Source organism: Musa acuminata, chromosome BXJ1-6, assembly GCF_036884655.1.
Source record: "Musa acuminata AAA Group cultivar baxijiao chromosome BXJ1-6, Cavendish_Baxijiao_AAA, whole genome shotgun sequence".
Taxonomy (NCBI): Eukaryota; Viridiplantae; Streptophyta; class Magnoliopsida; order Zingiberales; family Musaceae; genus Musa; species Musa acuminata.
Window position 1 is genome coordinate 30786594 of NC_088332.1, and position 20303 is coordinate 30806896.

The following is a 20303-nucleotide window of genomic DNA, read 5'->3' on the forward strand; positions in this document are numbered from 1 at the left end:
TGATAGTGATGACTAAAAAGCAACCAATAACATGTATAGGATGCTTTATAAACCAAGCTGACATGTCACTTTCTGGTATCAATTGTTGTAAGAGCAGAATTTGTGGAAGCTAGAAGCAGTAAAAGGTTGTTCCTGACATGGTCAAGAAATAAAAAATTCTTGTTTAAAGAGCTGAATGAAGGAAGGAAATTGATAATCCAAAGTTGACAAACATTACCATGGTGTTGTGCTTGTTTTAAGCCTTTTGCAGTACTAATGTCTACTACGCAAGTTTTATGGTACTTTGCAAAGTGCTTCTTAACTCTATATCTCCACCAGAAAAGTGAGAGCTTTTATTGTCCTGAAAGCAATTCTCAAATGCCACTACTTGAAAAGGCTATTTCGTGACACTTCCTTGTGTTGTATGCTTCTTTCATTGCTTTAGGAATTCTACACTTCTTTGGACACAAAATCTGAAAATAATGTGGTTACAGAAACAAGGTTTGACACTATATTTTCTTTTTTTTTTAAAGGAAGATTAGTTGTTTAAATCTAAATAGAACTCATCAAGAAAAGTTATGCTCTCTTTTAATCTTGATGTTAGCTCTATTCCATCAAGGAACCTTTTCATTCTCTCTAATACTTACTGCTATGACAAAAGAAACAGTGGTGTTATTTATATTGAAAAGTTTACTATGCCAGACTTCCTAAATGTGGGGAATCCTGAATTGTGCACTGTTGCTTCCTTCGTTGCATGATTTTAAACATACTGAGAAATTCCTTACCTACTTCCCTTGTGTTAGCTTTTTAGGTAAAGCATACCTTCTATGTTTGCATTTGTATAATTTTGATACCAATAGCTTTAAACAGATAAACTGAGTTGTAGACAGAAAAAAGTTCTCCATTTGCTGCGGAACCTCCTCAATTTAGACTTTCACTCTTCTAAGTTTGATATTTATTGGGGTCTCCCAAGATCCCTACTTAGAAATTTAGCCATTATGAGGTAATCATCACTGTATGATTAGCATGTCTCGTCGACCAAATGTTATATGCTTGTTGGTGTAAAATGCAATAACTTTTGTATTATTTATTAAGATAAAATATGACAAATTGTATCTCAAATCCAATTTACATTGTTCTGTTCGTGTTCGTTATTTGAGATCTAAACATGAAAATCTTTGCTAATGCAGATCATTTTGGCAAGAGTATATTTGAGGGATGTCACCATCACTAGCAAGCAGCCGAAATATCTGGTTATGGAATCAATACGAGGCGGTTGTCAGGTTCATAAGTTAGAACTGATTACTTAAATCACTCTTATCTTCAGCCCTTCCTTCTTGTCAGTTGGATTCTTATAATTTATCTATTTATTGTTTTCATTACCGGATGTTGCGAGATTTTTTTATTGATTTGGAGGTCCTTAATCTCTTTTATTCTTGGTATTCATTGTTTTTTTGGACGTTTTGTGCATGAAAGGAAGAGAGGAAAATAACAAAAAAGAATGAAGAAATGACAAGGAGGAGGCTAATCGAAAGATTCAAAAACTGTTTGGCTTAGTCCTTTTAAAAGAAAAAAACTAGACACCTCCCTTAAAAGATTAAAGGGATCGAATTGTTCGAAATAGGGTGATTGTTCTTGGACTGATAAATACTAATTGATTGTAACCAATAAATATATACTTAGGATTTGTTTTTACCTCAATAAGAATAGGAATCAAAAGAGGATACGTTATGAAATATGTTTTTGCTTAGTCTTTAGAGGACATAATATTTTTATTTGTTCCAAGTTCAATTATTTCAAGATCTTTTGAGATGGGTATCACAAAATTTATTTTACGAATCCATACCGATGTATTGACCAACTATTCATATAATATATATCAAGGTGTATCGACGTATCATATATTGGTGCAACATATTATATATCAGTATGTATCAAGATATACCGATGGTACATCCAAAATTATTGAAAATAACTCCCAAAATATCTAAAAATAAAAAAAAGTTAGATTAAGATTTTTAAGTTAAAAATAAATATAAATTTAGTATAATTTTAGTAAAAAATATCTAAATTAGGAAAGAATAGTGACACTTATTCTTTTTAGATTTTGAAGAGTACTTTATGATATGTTTTGGATCGTCCTTCCATTAATTATAAATTATCTATAAAGAAATAATTTGAATTATTATATTTTTTTAAATAACTTTAATTTTAAGATTCAAATGAATCAAGTAATCAATCGATAGATATACCTAGTTCTACCAACAAAAGAAACGATGAGACTCCTTAGGTGGTGGATCAGGTTCCTTGATCTAATATATATGTATATCAAGTTGATATGTTTATTGGACCCAATCCTAAGATTGATCCCATGATATAGTATACTAATATACCATATATCATTGGTATATCAATAAGGTGATGGTTGTAGTTTGATCGTCATGAATCATATATATTTAAGGTGGCTCTTAAGGTAAATACGATTGTGGCATGTATTAGTGTAGAGCATAGAGAATAATGTCAGAACTATTGAATCTCAGATTTTGATGATAAAATCAATTGATAAATTATTTGATCTAATCTATATATTGAGAAAAGTGTATAGGATTAACTATGATAGCAGTAAAACATAAAGCAAATGTTGTGTCAGAGTCAAGATCGAGATTTCGTTGGGAGTTCGAGAGTTCGTCGGAAGTCTGGACGTTCATCGGATGTTCTGCCGGAATTAACCAAGAAGTCCAGGAGCTTGCCAAAAAAGCTCATTGGAACTCACCAAAAAGATCGTCGTGAAATTTAGGAGCTTGTCGGAAGTCCGTTGGAATATTACTAAGAGATCGTCGGAAGATCGCTGAAAGCTCGCCGGAAGAACAATTGATAAACTGGAACAAGAATGCTTTGTTAAATGTCTTAATTATTGTAGTTAGACCTTAAGTTGAGTTAGGAATGAGAGGTAATCCCACTAACTCAGTTAGGGGCCAATTGAGCCCTTAACAGGACTGAATTATGCCGGATTGAACAGCCCATTCAGCACCTGAAGTCATGGTCGATGGTGGCACCGCTTGGGACTCGATCTCCGAGGTGCTCTAGGCAGTGGTACCGCCAGCAGTTAATGTTGCCAATGGTGGTACCGCCCCTGTTAGATGATAGTACCGCTAGAGCTCAATCTCCGAATTCTGTCAAGTGGTGGTACCGCCCAGTGTCAGATTGCAGGCGGTAGTACTGCCCAATAATGACGGTGGTATCACTAATACCCCAAAATCCGGGGATGTAACACTTGTTGGCTCTAATTATGAAGCCATTGGGGCCTATTGTCACGCCCCCCCTGAATCGATAATATTATAATTCAACAATAATCCATTCCAGAATCCAATCATATATTTGAGGATACTGAGAAAACATTCAAGTCATTCACATCCATAATTCCACAATTCATAAAATCTGTGTAGTTTAAATTCATATACCACATCGATCGATGAATCATAAAATCTGAAAATCAACTCACCAAGATAATAACAACCTCATATATTCACAAGTGTGGGATTCTACATAATCACAAAACTAATTTTTACCATATGTTTCATATTATTACATAAATTAAACTTAACACTCCAAAATTCTAAACATAAGAGATTCTTTAAACTTTTACAAAACTCATTAGTTCATATTCACCATCAACATTCCACTAATGGGTTTGCCCAAAGTCTTTTAGCTTTTCACAATCTTAGCCCAATTTAAATGTTTTAGGGAGCGATAAGCTATCCTGAAAATTTTATATAGTAACGGGGTGAACACATAGAGCTCAACAAGCGACTAACATATCCATAGCGAAAGAGGACAGTTTCAAAACAAATAAGGTACCAAATACAAGGCTGGGATACAAGAGTTCATAGATAGCCACTTATCGAATGCAGATTTACAATGTCATTTCGTTCGAAGTATGTTTTGTTTATAACAATTAAGTAAAGATTAGTTGGAGCAAATCATTGACGTAAAGATCATTTTGAGACGTATTAATGACGTATAAAATGTTACGGAGCATATTAATTGTATATGAAGCATTTCAAAGCAAATCAAGGGCGTATGAAATGTTTTGGAACATATCAATGGCATATGAAATATTTCGGAGTATATCAATGGCGGATGAAACATTTTGAAGTATATCAATGGTGGATGAAACATTTCGGAATATATCAATGGCGTATGAAATGTTTCGGAGCATATCAATAACAAATAAAATATTTCAGAGTATATCAATGACATAGGAAGTATTTCGGAGCATATCAATGGCATAGGAAGCATTTTGGTGTTGAATCTCAGATTTTGATGATGAAACCAATTGATAGTATTTATGATTTGATCTGCATTTTGAGTGACGTAGTAAGCTTCAATCAGGGAGAGACAATTAAAGCAGGAAGGATCATGTTAGGCTAGAGAGAAACATGTCAGAAGATTGGACGTCAAGCCGAAGGATCAGTCGACATATCGATAGAAGGTCTCGAGCCATGAGTTTGGGCATCGGGCTAAGAAGGGCAGAAATTATGCCAAGAAAATTAGAGTTGTAGAGGTCAACTAGCCGATTGGGCAATAGGCCACAAGAGAGGACGATGCGCTGAAGAATCGGACAATGCGCCAAAGAATCAGACAAAGCGTCGATGAACCAATGACATACCGGACAATATGATTCAAGCTTTGTAATAATTGTCTAGATCAAAGTTGGTTTTATTTATGTAGGATTAACTACGATAGTGATCAAGGCATAAAGCAAAATAAAGTCCCAGAGTCAAGAACGAGATTTCGTTGGGAGTGCGAGAGTTCGTCGGAAGTCTAGACGTTCATCGGAAGTTCTGCTAGAATTGATCAAGAAGTCCAGGAGCTTGCTGAAGAAGCTCATCGGAACTCACCAAGAAAATCGTCATAAAGTCCAGGAGCTTACCTGGAGTCCGTTGGAATATTACCGAGAGATCGTCGGAAGTTCGTCGGAAGATTGCTAGTAGCTCGTCGGAAGAAACCAAGACTAACGGACCAGATTTGATTAGTGTATGCCTTAAATTTTATAGATAGCACATAATTAGGATTATAATTGGGCCAACCCAATTAGGGGACAGTTGGGACCAAGTTTGAGCTGTGTTTGGCCAAGTGAAAGGCCCAAACAGTGACCCAACAAGTGAAACCATTATGACACAGTCTCCGAGATTGTGTTAGGTAGTGGTACTGCCCAGTGGCAGTGTCAGGTGGTGGTACCGCCAGTCTAGGCGATGGTACCGCCTAGACATAGTCTCCCAGGTGGTGGTACTACTAGACTAGGCGGTGGAACTATTGAATCTCGTATTTTGATGATGAAACCAATTGATAAGTGTTTATGTTTTAATCTGCGTTTTGAGTGATGCAGGATGCTTCGATCATGATGAGACAATTAAAGCAGGAAGAATCATGTTGGGTCGGAGGAAAATATGTCAGAAGATTGGATGTCGGGCCGGAGGATCAGTCGACATAGAAGGTTTCGGGCCATGGATTCGGGCATCGGGCCAAGAAGAGTGGATATTGCGCTAAGGATATCGGGGTTACGGAGTCAACTAGCCGATTGGGCAATAGGCCGTAAGAGAGGATGATGCGCCGAAGAATCGGACGAAGTGTCGATGGACCAATGACATGCCGGACAACATAATTAATGCTTAGTATTAATTGTCTAGATCGAAGTGTGTTTTACATATACATGATTAACTACAATAGCAAGGCATGAAGCAAAATGAAGTCCCGGAGTCAAGGACACGATTTCGTTGGGAGTTCGAGAGTTCATGGAAAGTCCAGACGTTCGTTGGAAGTTCTATCGGAACCATTCGAGAAGTCCAGGAGCTTGTCGGAAGAAGCTCATCGGAACTCGCCAAGAAGATCATCGTGAAGTCCGAGAGCTTAACGGGAAATCCGTTGGAACATTGCTGGGAGATCATCGGAAGTTCGTCGGAAGATCGTCAGAAGCTCGTAGGAAGAAACTAGACTTACGGACTTGTTTAGCTTAGGAAATGTCTTAGATTTCGTAGTTAGCACGTAATTGGGTTTAAATTTGGGCCAGCCCGATTAGGGGTCAACTAAGCCCATGTAAGGACTATGTTGGGCCCAATAAGAGGCCCAAATAGTGCCCCAAGAAGTCTTACCGTTGTGGCACAGTCTTTGAGACTGTGTTAGGCGGTGGTACCACCAGTCTGGGCGGTTGTACCATGCCTGGCAGAATGCTAGGCGATGGTCCCGCCAGTCTGGGTGGTGGTATCGCCCAACACTACCCCCCAGGCGGTGGTACTGTCCAGCGCAAGCAGTGATACCGCCCGTGCCGGGGGAAACTTTTAAAGCCTATAAATACCCCTCTTATCCCTAGCTAAAATATACAAGCACAGAGAGTTTAAAAGTAGAAAAACACTGTAGAAATCTCTTGTGAGAATTCTCCTCTAGTCGAAGAGTTAGAATTCTGTAAGAGAGGAGTGAGTGCTTGTAAGGGTTGTCTCCTAAACCTGGTAAAAGGAGAAGAGGGGTGCAAGAAGGAGGTTGATCTTCGCCTATAAAGGAAGATCGATAGTGGATGCCGATGGCCTCGACGGATGAGGAATCGACGGAGTGGATGTAGGTCACGACGACCGAACCACTATAAATTGGCGTGTTCTCTAGTTTACATTTTCTTCTTTAGCAATTTGCCTTACTGCAAACCTCTTTAATTGCTTTCTGCCTTCAATTCATTCATGAATGTGTTTCAAGTTAAGATATTTCCGAGATTGGTTTTCAACGTAAATGGTTTTATTGAAATGAAACATTTTGAAGACGTGATTTTACCGCTACACTAATTCACCCCCCTCTTAATGTTGACCTCTTGATCCAAACAATTAGTATCAGAGCTTCATTTTTTATTTTTGGTTTAACACCTAAATAAAAATGGCTCTTTTCGGCTTTTAAGAGGGTCATTCTCTCATTCGTCCTCCCTTTTTCAATGGGATGGACTACACATATTGAAAAACTCGAATGAGAGTTTTTTTGCTTTCTTTGGATTTGAACTTATGATACATAGTCGAAAACAGATTTGAAATGTCTTCTCTTCCAAAGAACAATTGGAATGATTTGGAGAAGAAGATGTTTTCTCTAAATTCAAAGGCTATGAATGCCTTATTTTGCACCTTAGACAAAAATGAGTTTAATCGGGTTTCTAAATTCAAATGATTTTCGACATTTGGCACACTCTTGAAATTACACACGAAGGCACTAACAAAGTTAAGGATTCTAAAGTTAATTTTTTAATGCATGATTTTGAATTTTTTCGAATGAAGCCTAGCGAAACCATTGTTGACATATACACTCGTTTTATGGATGTCGTCAATGGTTTAAAAGCTCTTGACAAATGTTTTTCAGATTTTGAACTTGTAAACAAGATTTTGCATTCTCTTAATAAGAGTTGGAATTTGAAAATAACGGCAATACAATAATCAAAGAACTTGAACCATTTTTCAAGTGAAGAACTAATTGGTTCATTGATCACATATGAAATGACGTGCAATGCACGTGAAGAACTTGAGAACCACCTTCCAAAGAATATGAAAGATTTGGGATATAGAACAATTGAAGACCACTCGAGCATAAGCTCAAGTGATGGTGAACTTGAACCACAAATGAAATTTAAAAAGTTCATAAAACTAAAATTTTTAGCAAAAAGAACGGAACTACTTACTTTGAACGCAAGAAGAAGAAAACAAATTAGGATGAATCGAGCTCCTCCGAAGACGAGGAGAAAATCAACAACGGTAAGGTAGCAAACTATGCCTTAATGGCTTTCGACATTAAGGTAATAAAAATACCTTTAGTTTATTTTAAAATTACATAATGCTTCTCATGACTTATTTTAATTTAGTTTTAATTTAGTTTAAGAAAATTAATTTTTTTAATTGTATGTTTAATAAAAATATAAAAATAAAATTGGATCATGCTTACCTTTCCAATGATTTTAAAAATAATCATAAAAATACATATTTTATGATAAACAAAAAAAATAATTTTGATTGAAAATATGAAATCATGCTTGATAATTTAATGTATAATGATTATGTTTAATGAGTTTATCTTTCAAAATGATGCATGATGATTTTTGAGATTTATGGATTATCGATTTTTATGTTAATGAACATGGCCTTTTCAGCTTTAAACTATGATGTGTGTTTTCATATAAAAATTTGAGCATATTGATTTGAAAGCATATTTAATGGTTTTATAATTCATGATGAATCTTGTGATTTATGGATTATCGATCTTTACCATAATGAAAGTGCCTTATTGATCTTTGTCATAATAAATCTTGCACTTTTGGTTTTAAAAATGATAAATATTTTTATTTGGCATAAATGAAATAAAATCATATAAATTGAGACAACTAAAAAGAGGAAAACATTTTTTGAAAATTATTTTTGACTATCTTATTGATTTTGATGAATCCATTTGTATCATTTTTACGAATCACTTGAATTTTGAAAATAATTTTGATGATTTAAATTTAAATAAATTTTTATCCAAATCATAATCTTGATTCCTTGATATTCATAAATTAAGATATATTATGAATCAAGATTTTTCATTAATCGTTCTCCTACAATTCTTCTTGCTATTTCATTTAAGAGGGGATTTAATTTATGAATCTTGTCTTTTGGTATTTACATGATCTTATTTCTCATGATATGATTTATTTTTGTATAACTCCTTGTATTCATCACCCAATTAATTTTTCTTGATGAGATGAAATGAACGTGTTGAAATAAAAATATGCATGAAATATGGGATACAATATAATTTGACATTTAGATACCATCATGATTTAAAATGCTATGATTTGTTGCTAAAATAATGTATGTTTGGTATCATGAATACTTTAAATGATGAATGTTTGGTATCATGATCAAAATATTGATAAATGCTTAAAAATTTTAATGTCATATATGATATGATCATAATAATGATTGATTTATTTTATCATGCATGGAAAATAAAATGTAAAGTTTTAAAATTGTGCATGTTGCAAATTGAAACTATAATGATGCACAAACATATTAAAATAAAGTTGATACTTAACCCTTGTCATGATTTGAAGATTATAGTAAAGGGAAATGAATTACACTATTGTATTGTTATTCCCTTCTATTTGACAATGACATAGGGGGAGCAAATTTTGCTAGCTTGCAAATCTCAAGAGAAGCAATGTGTGCTAAGTTATACATTTTAAGAAGAAAAAGCTTGCTATCTTGAACATCACTTGCTTGCCTATCTCAAGAAGCAAAACTTGTAACTTACACATCTAGGAAAATTTACAAACTTGTATATTTCAAGAAGCAAGAGTTGCTTTCTTGAACATCTCAAAATTGCTAGCTTGCATGTTTTAGAATGTTATAAAATTTTTGCTAGCTTGTATAAACTTACTATCTTACTACCTTGCATATCTAAAACTTGATAGCTTGCATGATGTAGCACTTGCTAAATTTTTAAGCTTAATTGCATGATGATAAATGCAATGTTTGACATTATATCTCAAACACTTATAGTTGAACTTCTCATTTTTATTAATAACAAAGGGGGAGAAGTATGTTGATGTTATGCATGATTTTATCATGATATGTTTGCTCCGATTTTTGAATCCAAGAGTTATATGCCATATTGATAGGGGGAGTTTGTTTAAACTCCGGGAGTTAAAGTTAACTCCGTCATCAATTGGTTGTCATCATCAAAAAAGGAGAGATTGTTGAATCTCATGTTTTGATAATGAAACCAATTGAGAAGTGTTTATGTTTTAATCTATGTTTTGAGTGACGCAGAATGCTTCGATCAGGATGAGACAATTAAAGCAGGAAGAATCATGTTGGGCTGGAGGAAAACATGTCAGAAGATTGGATGTCGGGCCGGAGGATCGGTCGACGTATCGACATAAGACTTCGGGCCATGGATTTGGGCATTGGGCCAAGAAGAGCGGATATTGCGCTAAGGATTCGAAGTTGCAGAGTCAACTAGTCGATTGGGCAATAGGCCGCAAGAGAGGATGATGTGGCAAAGAATCGGACGAAGCGTCGAGAGACCAATGACATGCTGGACAACATGATTATTGCTTAGTATTAATTGTCTAGATCAAAGTGTGTTTTGCAAGTGTAAGATTAACTATAATAGCAAGGCATGAAGAAAAATGAAGTCTCGGAGTCAAGGATGCGATTTCGTTGGAAGTTCGAGAGTTCGTCGGAAGTCCGGACGTTCGTTGGAAGTTCTGTCGGAACCAGCCGAGAAGTCTAGGAGCTTGCTAGAAGAAGCTCGTTGGAACTCGCCAAGAAGATCATCGTGAAGTCTAGGAGCTTGTCGGAAGTCCGTTGGAATATTATTGGAAGATCGTCGAAAGTTTGTCGGAAGAAACTAGACTTACGGACTTGTTTAGCTTAGGAAATGTCTTAGATTTCATAGTTAGCACATAATTGGATTTGGATTTGGGCCAACCCAATTAGGGATTAGCTAGGCCCATGTAAGGACTGTGTTGGGCCCAATAAAAGGCCCAAACAGTGCCCCAAGAAGTCTCACCGTCATGGCACAATCTTCAAGACTGTGTCAGGTAGTGGTACCATTAGTTTGGGTGGTTGTACCACCCCTAGCAGGATGTCAGACGGTGGTACTGTCAGTCTGGGTGGTGGTACCACCCAGCACTGCCCCCTAGGCGGTGGTACCGCCCAAGGCAATGTCAGTGTGAGACTGACACTAGGCGGTGGTACCGCTCAGCGCAAGCGGTGGTACCGCCCGTTCCCGGGGAACGCGGGATGGGAAACCTTTAGGCTCCAAGTTTAAATCAACTTGAAGCCTATAAATACCCCTCTTATCCCTGGTTAAAATATATAAGTACAGAGAGTTTAAAAGTAGAAAAACGCTATAGAAATCTCTTGTGAGAATCCTCCTCTAGTCTAAGTATTAAAATTCTATAAGAGAGGAGTGAGTGCTTGTAAGGGTTGTCTCCTAAACCTAGTAAAAGGAGAAGAGGGGTGTAAGAAGAAGGTTGATCTTCGCCTATAAAGGAAGATCGATAGTGGATGTCGGTGGCCTCGATGGAAGAGGAATCGACGGAGTGGATGTAGGTCACGATGACCGAACCACTATAAATTGGCGTGTTCTCTGGTTGGCATTTCTGTTTAGAAATTTACCTTATTACAAATCTCTTTAATTGCTTTCTGCCTTCAATTCATTTATGAATGTGTTTCAAGTTAAGATATTTCCGAGATTGATTTCCAACATAAATGATTTTATCGAAACGAAAAGTTTTGAAGACGTGATTTTACCAGTGCACTAATTCACCCCCCCTCTTAGTGCCGACTTCTTGATCCTAACAGGAACCACCTAGTGTCAGTGTTGTAGGCGGTGGTACCACCCAACACAAGCGGTGGTATCACTAGTACCCCGAAAACTGGGGTTGAGGCTTTTTTAGGCTCCAAGTTTGAATCCACTTGAAGCCTATAAATACCCCTCTCATCCCTGGTTAACAAATATAAGCACAAAGAGTTTAAAAGTGAGAAAACACTGTAGTAATCAATTGAGAAATCCTCTCCTCTAAGTTCTAAGTTTAGAATTCTATTTAGAGAGGAGTGTGTACTTGTAAAGGTTGTCTCCTAAACCTATGAAAAAGAGAAGAGGGGTGTAAAAGGATAGTTGGTCTTCGCCCATTGAAGGAAGACCATTGGTGGATGTTGGTGGCCGCGACGGAAGAGGAATCAGGAGTAGATGTAGGTCACGATGATTGAACCACTATAAACTGGTGCCTTTGTCTTTTTTTTGCCAAATAAAAAGATTCATCATTGTTTAAGATCGAAAAATAAATTTTATCATGAATATTTGCAACATGTGATCATAAAATCATGCATAATCAATTTTTCAATGCATCATTCCATGCATGATCATTAACATAACTTCTCCCTCTTTGTCATTAACGAAAAGGAGAAGTGCAACTGGTAAGTTTTAGAGACATGCAAGATATATGATGAACATGAGAACAACTTTCCAAAGAACATGAAGGATTTGACACTTAGAACAAATAAAGACCACTCGAGCGAAAGCTCAAGTGATGATAAACTTGAACTTCTCACTATAAAACTTAAAAAAATTATTAAATAAGAATTAAAAAATAAAAATAAACTTAAAAAGAAGTTGTTAAAAAAGAAGAGAGCACTCAAAGTGACTTGGGACGAAACAAGTGCATCCGAAGAAGAGGAGCCAACCGATAAAGACGAAACAACGAACTTCGCTTGGATGACTCTCGACAACGAGGTAAACAACTCAAATGAAACTCAGTTAATTTATTTTGAAATTACTTAATGTTTTTCATATGTTATTTTTAAATTAGTTAGTAAAAAAAATATTAAATAAATAAATAAAAGGGGATAATGCTTTTGTTTTTCTAGCTAATTTTGAAAATGAGAATGACAATTGCATGCTTTATGAAAATACAACAAATGTTAGATTTAAATCTAATGATTAATCCTATATATATTTTTAAGATAAAATAATGTGTATCTAAATTGATGATTTCCGATTTTGATTGAAAATGCTTTATGAAATCATGTTTGATGATATCATGCTTAATGAGTTTATAGTTTGAAAATTTAATGTCATACCTAAAGTAGTGATGCATAATAATCATGCTTAATAAGTTTATATTTCGAAATTATGCATGTTGATTTTTATGATTCATGGCTTATTGATCTTTGTCACAATGAAAGTTGTTTTCTCAGTTTTAAACAAGATGGATGGTTTTCATATGAAAAACTTGAGCATATTTATATGAAATATAAAATGAAACACATAAAAAGGAAAATGTATGATCATTAGAATTAAAATGATAAATCAAATCTCTTGTTTAAAGAAGCCATATGTTTAATGTGCCATATTTTTGGTCATGATGATGAAATTTATTTTTTTGATCTTAAACAAAGATGCATCTTTTATTTGGCATAAAAAAGATAAAGGCATGCTTGTATGAAACAAACAACTTAAAATGAAATATTTCTATCTTATTAATTTTTTGATAAAAGATTTATGAATCTATGTATATTATGCTTTTGTGAATCTGTTGGACTATGAAAATGAATTTGAATGAGTTTTATCGAAATCATAATTTCTTGAGATTTATAACATGAAATCTTTTATGAATCAAGATCTCTTATGTTCCTCTTTGCCATTTACTAAAGAGGAAAATAATCCAATTTATTATCTTGATTTCTCGATATTTGATACTTGAAATCTTTCTATGAAGTAAGATCATTTTCTCCTTATTTCTTTTTGCTATTCACCAAAAAAAGGAAGAGACTTATCCTAACAAACCATGATATGCTACTTGACATCTTGAGCATTTATGACTTGAATTTTGTTATGCATTTCTTCCCTTTTTTGTTCTTGTTTACAATGACAAAAGAGAGAAAGAAAATCACTAGCTTATCAAGAGATTGATAAATCAATTAATGTCATTTTGAATCTCTTATGATTTTGATGATTCGATGATTTGAATCTAAATAAGATTTTTCCAATTGAATCATGAACCTTCTCTTGATTTCTTAATTTGAGATTTTCTTTTATGAATCAAGATTTCTTACTCTTTATTTTTATATGATTTTTGCATTTTGTTTAAGAGAAAATTTTCTATATGAATCATGTCTTTTGGTATTCACATGATCTTATTTTTCATGATATGATTTTTATAATTCCTTGTATTCATGAAGTATATCTCAACACCAAAATTCTCTTGATATTTTTCATGTGATGATATGAAATTATGCATGAAATACTCATGAATTTATGTTGATGCATACAAATGAGAAGTTATGATCATGCATGGTAGGATGTAATGTAATTTGATATTTTGATACCATCATGATTTGAATTATTTATGATTTGGAATGATGCATGCAATACTATGATTTGTTACTAAACTGATGCATCATGAATGCTTGAGTATCATGTATGATATGCCCATAGTGATGATTTATTTTTAGTATCATGTATGAAGTAAGGATGAAATATATGGTTTTGAAATTATGCATATTTTAATTTGAAACTATAATGATGCACAAATATACCGAAATATGATTGATACTTCACCTTTATCATGATTTAAAAATTATTGTAAAGGGAAAAAGAATTACAAAATTATTTTTTTCCATTCTTTTTGACAATGACAAAAGGGGAGAAAAAACTAGCTTGCATGTTCTAAAATGATATAAAATTTGCTAGCTTGCATGGTGTAAAATTTGTTAGCTTGGTTGATGTAAAACTTGCTATCTTACTAGCTTGCATATCTAAAACTTGATAGCTTGCCCAACTCAAAAGAAAAGTAAAAATTACTAGCTTGCACATCCCAAGTAGAAGCAAAATTGCTAGCTTGCACTTCTCAAAAGAGAAGAAAGAACTTGCTATCTTGAACATCACAAAAAATTGCAAGCTTGCCTATCTTAAGAAGCAAAAATGCAAACTTTACAATCTTGCACATCTTTAAAATTAATGATGATTTGGTGATTAGGGATGTTGTAAAGTGATAAATAATTTGCTAGCTTGTATGATACAAAACTTACATATCTCTAAAACTTCCTAGTTGCACTTCTCCTTTTTTGTTGATGAGAAAGGAGGAGAAGTTATGTTAATGATCATGTATGGAATGATGCATTGAAATTTTAATTATGCATGATTTTATGATTACATGTTGCAAATATTCATGATGAAATATTGCTTTGACTTGAATTCAATTTGAATTCAAGGTTCTATCAATATGACATACTGATTGGGGGAGTTAAGGTTAACTCTGTCATTAATTGGTTGTCATCATAAAAAAGGAGAAGATTGTTGAATCTAGGATTTTGATGATGAAACCAATTGATAGTATTTATGATTTGATCTGCATTTTGAGTGATGTAGGATGCTTCGATTAGGGAGAGACAATTAAAGTAGGAAGAATCATGTTAGGCCAGAGAGAAACATGTTATAAGATTAGATGTCATGCCAAAGGATCGGTCGACGTATTGATAGAAGGTCTCGGACCATGAGTTCGGCTATCGGGCTAAGAAGAGCAGAAATTGCACTAAGGAAATCGGAGTTGCGGAGGTCAACTGGCCGATTGGGCAATAGGCCGTAAGAGAGGACGATGCGTCGAATAATCGGACGAAGCATCGATGAACCAATGACATGCTGGATAACATGATTCAAGCTTTGTAATAATTGTCTAGATCAAAGTTAGTTTTATTTATGCAGGATTAACTATGATAATGATCAAGGCATAAAGCAAAATAAAGTCTTGGAGTCAAGAATGAGATTTTGTTGGGAATTCGAGAGTTCATCAGAAGTCCAAACGTTCGTCGGAAGTTATGCTTGAATTGATCGAGAAGTCCAGGGAGCTTGCCGAAGAAGCTCGTTGGAACTCGCCAAGAAAATCGTCATGAAGTCCAGGAGCTTGCCAGTAGTCCATTGGAACATTGCCGAGAGATTATCGGAAGTTCACCGGAAGATCGCCGGAAGCTCACCGGAAGAAACCAAGACTAACCGGACCGGATTTGCTTAGTGTATGCCTTAAATTTCATAGTTAGCACATAATTAAGATTGAAATTAGGCCAACCCAATTAGGGGGCAGTTGGGCCAAGTTTGTGCTGTGTTGGGCCAAGTGAAAGGGCTCAAAACGTGACCCAACAGGTGAAACCATCATGGCACAGTCTCTAAGACTATGTCAGGTGGTGGTACTGTTAGAGTGGGTGGTGGTACCACCCAGTGGCAGTGTCAGGTGATAGTATTGCCAGTCTAAGCGGTGGTATCGCCCAGACATAGTCTCCCAAGTGGTGGTACCATTAGACTAGGTGGTGGTACCGCCTAGTATCAATGCTGTAGGCGATGGTACCACCTAGCACAAGTGGTGGTACCGCTAGTACCCCGAAAATCGAGAATGAGACTTTTTAGGCTCCAAGTTTGAATTCACTTGAGGCCTATAAACACCCCTTTCATCCTTGGTTAACAAATACAAGCATAGAGAGTTTAAAAGTGAGAAAACGCTATAGTAATCACTTGAGAAATTCCCTCCTCTAAGTTCTAAATTTAGAATTCTGTTTAGAGAGGAGTGTGTACTTTTAAATGTTGTCTCCTAAACCTGTGAAAAGGAGATGAGGGATGTAAAAGGGTAGTTGGTCTTTGCCCATTGAAGGAAGACCGTTAGTGGATGCCGGTGGCCTTGACGGAAGAGGAATCGGGAGTGGGTGTAGGTCATGACGACCGAACCACTATAAACTCAGTTTGAATTTCTTTTGAGTAATTTGCTTTAACTGCAAACTTCCTTACTTGCTATACTCTTTCGTATGCTTTCAATTTAAACATCTCTATGAAATGTGTTTTTATCGTAGTAAGAGTTTTGAATCGATGACTTTTATCCACTGCACTAATTCACCCTCTCCGAGTGCCAACTCGTTCCTAACATTCGGAGCATATCAATAGTATATGAAATGTTTCAAAAGCATAAGAAACATTTTGGAACATATCAAAGAACAAACATGAAATAGAAGCTCAAACATCGTATATGATGTTGCACACATTTCATTCTTATCCAGAGCACATATAGAAGCACATAACCAAATCTCTGGACATCATGTCAAACACATAGATGGCGAAGTGGGATCATAAAATAATATGGTCCATCCATTTCTGAATGACCACCAAACATAATCTAGAGCAACGCGAGCTCTAAGCACATACCCTTTACCATTTTTGGCAAAGGTCCAAATAATCCCTTTACTATTTTTGGCAAAGTTTTATATTATCCCACAAACACCAGAGTACAAAAGGGTATTGTAAATAATAAATTGGGATATATCATAAACACATGCGGAACAATGGACTGCATGTGCCTATACGAAACATTGTGATACAAACACGAACTTTATATAGTAGATTCAGGTATATAAATGATTGATGGACAAGAGTATACAGAGATTCAAAGTAATAATATAAAGCTCAACTAAAGTAAGGATGTTGACTGAAATCAATTTTCAAAGAGATGAAACAAGAATAGGCAGAATCCATCGAAGCTCGATTTTGATAGAATTTGAGAGGCACATTGCATAAATTATTTGGATAACCAATTATACTCCAATTTGCCCAAAATAGGGATCATTCAAAATATGTATCAATATAAATTTAGATAAATCAAGTTTATATGAATTGAAGATTTTAACATTGAGTTATCAACAGTTTAGTAACCAAAGGTCAGAGAACATTATCTCTGTTTTGCTGAATTCATAGAGTTGATTTGAATAGATGATACAATAGACATTTATACTCCAAATCATTCAAATCAGATATGCACAGAAAGATCTATGAGTCTAGTTTCTGATAAATCATATTTTGCATAAATCAGAGTTTTCAACATAGAGTTATAAGTAACAGAGTACTGAAAGGTCAAAACCGATAGTCTCTATCTTATAGATTTCATAGGGTCAATTGAAATAATAGTTTGGATAGACAAATAGACTCCAAATTTATCATTCTTAGTGTCAAAAGAAAGATGTGTGAGTCTATTTGTGGATAAATTTAGTTTCTCCTGAATCCAAAATTAGTGTAGAATGTTATGGCTAGACTAATATAAAAAGGTCAAATCTTTAAAAAATTTCAGATTCATAGTTTTGTTCCCAAACGAAAGAAAAATCAGGTATAGAGACAAAGTTTTCCAAAATTTTTAGGATTAAGATAAAATCAAAGATTAAGAGTTCTATAGGAAGGGGTTAGAATAATTGTCTTAAACAAATTTGAGTCCCAAAGGTATCGAATTGTTGTAGAATCTCAAGGCAAGGCAAAGCTTTTTCTTCCTCTCCTTCAATTCCTCTTCCTTCTCTTCTCAAATCCACGTTGGCTGCAACTCTTAAGTTTTTCTTTAGTTGCTCTTTTAATTACTTAGGTTTGGCTAGTATAAGAATTTGTTAGGTGGTAAGCATGCATGAAAGGAGCTTATGTGTCATCTATAGAACAAACATAGGTGACATATCCTTAGGTTAGCTAGTGACACATGTCCACCATTTTTTTTGTTAAAACTTAATATGAATCTTTCACAAATCATATCAAATTTCTAATATTTATATTTAGGTCTCTATATTATAAATAAGACCTTACAGAATTTCCAAAAATGAGGGGTATTACACCTATAAATACCTCACCATTTTCTGTATGAAAGAGCATGAAAGTGTTAACATAATCTTGAATTCTTGGGTGGTTAAAGTATTGTAAAAGTACAAGAGTCCTCCTCCTCCCTTTCTTAGTATTGACATCATTCAAGAGAGGTGTGAGGCTTGTGAGAGTTATCTCCTAAACCCATGAAAATGAGAAAGCACTATAAAGAGGTGGTTGGTTTTCGCTTATTGAAGGAGGACCATTAGTGGACGTCGGTGACCTCGACGGAGGAGAAATCGGAAGTGGATATAGGTCACAATGACCAAGCCACTCTAAACTCTAGTGTGTTGTTTCCTTATTGCAAATTCTCTTTACTGCATTCAACTTTACTACATTGCAAACTGCCCAACCTCTTCTTCTCTACTTATTTAAAGTGAAACAAACAATTTGAGTCGAAACCAATTTTTATCATACGAAGTTTCTCGAATCGATGTAATTTTTTTGCTACACTAATTTACCCCCCCCTCTTAGTACCGCTCTTGATTCTAACAATTGGTATCAGAGCAAGGTCACTCTCATTTGGTTTAAAACCCAAGAGAGATAGCATTTGCTGGCAACCAAGAGGGTCATTCAATTACACGTCCACCCATATTCAATGGGATGAATTACATATATTGGAAGACTAGAATAAGGATTTTCCTAATTTCAACGGATTTTGAGTTATGGAACCATGTAGAAAATGGCGTTCAAAAGTTTTCTCTTCCAATGAGCGATTGGAATGAGTTAGAGAAGAAGACTTTCGCTTTAAATGCCAAGGCTATGAAGGCCTTGTTTTGCGCTTCAGATAAAAATGAGCTCAATCGAGTATCTATTTGTGAAACAACTTTTAATATTTGGTACATACTCGAAATCACTCACGAAGGCACTAGTAGAGTAAAGGAGTCAAAGATAAATTTTTAATTCATACTTATGAATTATTTCGGATAAAGCCAAGCGAGACTATTATCGACATGTACACCCATTTTACGGATGTCGTCAATAGTTTAAAAGCTCTTGGCAAAGGTTTTTCAAACTTTAAACTCAATAATAAAAACTTGAGATCTCTTCTAAAGAGTTGGGACCATAAAGTAACAGTCATTTAAGAGACCATGGATTTAAATAATTTTCCTTTCGAAGAACTTATCGGGTCACTAATGACCTATGAAATGACTTACAATGCTCATAAAGAGCTTAAGAATAACCTTCCAAAAAATAGAAAGAATATAGCACTAAGAACTCATGAAGACCACTTGAAAGAAAATTCAAGTGATGAGGACTTTGATGATGACTTGGCACTCTTGACAAGAAAGTTCAAAAAATTCATTAAAAGGAATAAATTTAAAAATGATACTAAAAATAAAATCGAACCAAAGAAAGAATAAGTAATATGCTACGAATGCAAGAAGCAATGACATTTCAAAAGTGAATGTCCCTAAGCAAAGAAGAAGCAACCAAAGAAGAAGAAAACTCTTAAAGTAATATGAGATGACTCAAGTGCATCCGAAGAAGAGGAGCCAACCAACACAGAGCAAGTTGCTCACTACGCACTAATAGCTATCAGAGATGAGGTAAGTAGTTCATTAGACGTAAATTTATCTTTCGATGAGCTTTTAAGTGCTTTTAATGAATTGTTTGATGAATGTAGAACTTTGAGTAAAAAGTATAACTATTTGAAAAAGGAGCAAGCTAAATAAATTATACAATCAGAACTCCAACTATTCACCACAAGTTCATATCGTCATAAATTAGACTTAACATTCCGAAATTCCAAATAAGAGAGATCTTCTAACACTTTTACACAGTATATCCATTTCGATCATCAGAACAATTCATTACATACAAAATATGCTTATACAACAATAGCATAACAACCAACAGGACTTGCCCATAATTCTGAATAGCTATCCACTGCCTCAGCCCAAATCAAACATCTCGAAGAGTGACAAGCTGACCTGAAAGGTTTATATAACAACGGAGTAAGCCAAAAACGGCTCAGCAAGTGACAAAGCATATTCAGAACAAAAGGAACGGTTTGAAACGAGTAAGGTATCATAATGCAAGGCAGAATACCAGAATTCTCAAGGATACCATCTCAATAGATACCAAATCATACGTATCATGTC